Source organism: Pinus tabuliformis, chromosome 5_2, assembly GCF_031772625.1.
Source record: "Pinus tabuliformis cultivar Carrire ecotype Pingquan chromosome 5_2, CPIR1, whole genome shotgun sequence".
Taxonomy (NCBI): Eukaryota; Viridiplantae; Streptophyta; class Pinopsida; order Pinales; family Pinaceae; genus Pinus; species Pinus tabuliformis.
In genome coordinates this window covers 611,683,254-611,687,800 of record NC_142306.1, presented here as the reverse complement: position 1 = coordinate 611,687,800, position 4,547 = coordinate 611,683,254, and positions in this window count along the sequence as shown.

Genomic DNA, 4,547 nt, shown 5'->3' with positions numbered 1-4,547 from the left:
AAGCCTGTTAAAAATGTGTCTCCCCCCTCTACTAAACTAGAAGGCAATCTATTTGAAAGCATTGTATTTGAGGTTCCAAAGTTTGATGGAAACTTTGATGTATGGGAAATAATGATGAGGGCTTTCCTAATGTCTGAGGGGATTGAAGTCTGGGAGTCAGTGATTAATGACAGCAAGATGGATGAAGAATCCATGGAGTATGATGCACAAGCAGTAAAACTAATCTTGGATGGACTCCCTGATTCTGTGAAGAGGAATCTAGGAAAATATACATCAGCAAAGGAGATATGGGATAGACTGCATGACCTTCATGCAAAGGGAGCACTGACCATGACAATGAGTCAAGAAGAACCCATCATAGAAGCTGAGAATGAAAAGCTTGATCTCATCAAGCTTCAAGTAAAAGAAAGGGATGAAGAGCTAGCCAAGCTCAAGAAGGAACTTGACCAATGCAAGAGGAAACATCATGAAGAAATCATATCCATGGCAAATCAGCTGAATGAAGCAAAGAAGCAGGCAGATGCCTTGACAAGCCAACTTGAACAAAGGCACAAGAGAGTGAACAAGCTTGTAGAAGAGATTGGACAGTACAAGGAAGAGGTCTCCTCCCTTAGGTCCGAACTACAAGAAGCCAGGAAGCAGACACAAGAAGCTGAAAAGAAGATGGAGAGCAGTCAAGCAGAAATCTCCAAAATGAAGACAGACATCATCTCTCTTAAAGTAGCAGCAGCTGAAGCTACTTGTAGCAAGGAAGAAACTGAGGGACAACTAGCAAAGAAAAATAATGAATGTGAAAAGCTAGAAGAAGAGATTGTCCTTCTCAGGAAGAAGTTTGAAGGGCTGAACAAAATAATGAAGAGCTCTCAAGCTCTGGATGACATGCTCAGCTATCACAGATCTCCATTTGATAAATCAGGACTTGGGTATGTAGGCGAACCCTCAAACAAGGATGAGGATGCTTTAAGCAAAGGAGATGTGAAGAAGCCAGAAAGAAGGTATGATGCTCCTAGTTCCAGCAAAGGCAAGGAGAAAAATGAAGGCAGCAATAGAAGAAATCCTGCTCCAAGCAGAAAATCAGCTCCAAGAAGAAATGTAGCTGATGGCAAAGAGGCAAGATGCGATGGTTATCATCAAAGGACCTCAAGGCAGCAAGACTTCAGAAGTGCATCAAGGAAACCTCCATCTCACAGGTACCAAAGTTCATTTTATGGTTATTGTTATGCTTGCTCAAACTTTGGTCATATGGAAAAAGATTGTAGAGCATTTCATGGAGATAGATGTTGTGGTCCCCGACAATCTCCAAGAAATAATTTCACAAGAAGAAATCATGAATTCTTATTCATGAATAAAATTGAATGCTTCAAGTGTCATAACATCGGGCATATGGCACGAGATTGTAACTTGACATGGGATCTTACAGAAGCTAGACCCATGCAAAAGAAGAAAGTTACACAAGTATGGAGAAGGAAGGAAAGGCAACCTGAAAGCCCCTTGAACTCCCCAGTGGATCTAAATTTGTTTTGAGAAGAGTCTGCCAAAAGAAGACAAGCACACATTAAAGGGGAGCTTGTAATTTTTTTTCTTGTATTTTGCTGAACTGTATTAACAGTCATTTGTTGATGGAGGATGTATTGCAGCGCAGCAGTTGCAAATGAAATCTTTGTTAATCCCTCTGAAAGGTAATATGCAGCAGTGATGAAATCAGCAATGTTTTTGCTTTGTTTTTATGCAATATGCACAGAAATGCATAAAGAAGAAAAGATGGCAGTGCTGAAATGTAAAGAGCAGCAGCGAGATAAGAGAAAAGTGCAAAGCATGGAGACCCTCACAGCAGTGGGAAGACAAAATATAAAACAGCAGTTTGAAATTTTTTTTATAATGCAATATGCATAGAAATGCATAAAGAAAAACAGGGGCAGCGCATAGTTTTAATGCACATGGAATGAATGAGAATGTGTGAGGCAGCAGAAAATTGAAAGGGATTGCACAGCAGTGCGTTGTGAAAATAAAATGAATGAAGCTGAAGATTGTGTGAAGCAAGGGTGCATAAGAAAAGGCAGCAGCCTGTGTTATTTTTTTTTTGTGGAGAATGAAGTACCAAGAGTATGGGCACAACAGTATGATGAAACAAAAGGTAGCGACAGTGCAAATTGCAGAGGCAATACAGCAGCAAGTTATGGACAGCAACATGATGGCAAGAAGGAGAAGCACACAGAAATGCAAACAAAAAATGCAGCAGCAAGAAGTTTTGAACAGCAGCACATGCAAAAGAGATTTTCCTTACAGCAGTGAAGATAAATGTAATGAATTTGTTGTTCATTGAGTTGAAATGCAATATATGCAACAGCAGTAAATGTTTACACACAGCAGTGTAAATTTGTAAATTGGGACAGTGTAATTGTTCCAGAAAAGACAGAGTATTTTGTCTTTGAAATGTGCAGAAGCAGTGCAAGCGTAGACACAACAGTGTGGGGTAGACACAGTAAAGAAGATGGCACAACAGTGCAGCAGAGAATATGCATCAGCATAAAAGAACATTGTAATGAGTTTGCACACACAGCAGTGCAATGATTGTTTGTTTTTGAAACTGCATGTAAAGCAGTGTCTGTTTGTAATCCCTCTGTTAATGAGGAAGGTGTTTTTCAGCACAGTCATTTGGTGAAACCCTCTATTAAAGAGGAAGGTGCTTTTCAGCACAGTGATATGGTGAATCCCTCAGTCAAGAGGATGATGCTTTTCAGCATAGTCACATGGTGAATCCCTCTGTCATGAGGAAGGTGCTCTTAAGCACAGTTTCAGGTTAATCCCTCTATTAAGAGGAAGACAACTTTGTTGTTTGTGGAGCTGCATCAGAAGCAGTTGGTGAATCCCTCCATGTGAGGAAGTGCTTGGGTATGTTTGAATGCCCAGCAGTTGAAATTAAAGGGGAGTGTTGGAATATTAATTCCAACTGCAGCCAAGCTCGTGGACGCAGCATGGACAACGGCGGCATCAGGACTGCGCACCCAAAACCTCAGCAGCGCGGTGGATTGACCGGAATTCGGCACCGGATTCTCTCGGGCCAGCTTTCCGACGAAGGAATAAACCGGCAAGGAGCTCCGAGAAAATTTGGAGCCGCCACGTGTCATTGCCCTGACGTAACGCAACGTCATTTTCTCGGGGGTTAAAGTCCTGCTGCAAACTGCCCTCCGATATCCACTCCAGCCGTCCGATGGGGTTCTTCGTCCTCCGCCGTCGATCGCGTAAGCTGCATACGGGCCTGTAGCGAATTAATGTTCCGTGGAGTGGAAGACTATTGGTTGACCGCCGAGAATGGAAGAGTTAATGTCATTAATGGTGGGTCGTAGTGTTTTGTTGGAGGCCCTTTAATTTGGGTATGGGCACATACGTATTTATATTTTTTTTATATGTTTTATATATTTTTATATATATATGTTGTCATAAAAGTATACGGTGTGGAGTTTTTAGAGAGTGCGTGCTGCAGTCTTCATTGGTTGTGTGTGCCTGCAAGCAAAAGAAAGTTTTATGGGCATGGTTGCTGCGCACGATGTAAGTGCGATTTTTTTATATATGTGTTGCCCATTAAAAACCAGAGTAGCAGTGAAAAACTAAGGATGATTGCACAGCAGTGCATATGAAAAATTGTGGCTGCGTAGCGTTGTGTGGGTTAATTTTTAAACGCACAGCAGTGCGAGAGCTCATGGAATTGTAATGAACGCACAGCAGTGCGAGACATCATTGGAATGGTGCTGCAGTTGACAATGTAATGTGTGTGTGTAGTAGTTCATGGAAATGAATAGAACGCACAACAATGTGAATAGAGTTTGAAGGCTGTAATGTTTTGTTTTTAGCCATTGAAGAACAGAGGACAATTTATGTAATATCCACAGCAGTGGAAAATCTGTGAGAGCAGCAGAGTTTTACTTTGTGAATCCCTCTTTGCACAGAGGATGGAATTTGTATCAGTCTTTCAGTTTTAAATTAATAGAAATGTGTTGTGACTGTGTAATGCTGTGTTCTGAGTTAATTTTTTATTAAAGAGGTTCTCTGCAAATGATCCTGGACAAAGGAAACAGAGCATTGGCTCTGTGCTGTTTATTTAGTGTTGGTTTTGGTATTTTCCCCATCGAAAAATACCCAACACAATTGCAATGGGTGGAAATAGAAATTGGTCAAAATAGGGTGTAGAACACGCAGGTTTCGCTGGATTTCTCCAGATTTTCCTTGCCTTGCATGCCGGCTCCGCTTACAGTTACCATGGTGAAATGTGTGAAGTGATAGTAAACCTTCGTTCTGGTCTCAAACATTAAACACTAGAATTGAGATTTAGATACTCACAGGTGGCGCAATGCATGTTTTGATGATTGCCACCTTCATCGTAATGAATGTTTTGATTATTGCCACCTTCCTGTCACCTCTAATTCATCTGGTGTGGACGCTTTCCAAAGTTTTCCAAAGCGATTAAGATATTGAATATCGTATCGTATTTGTTTATATGATTTTCAAAAAAATCATAGTTAACCATTTATATGATTTTAAAAAGATCT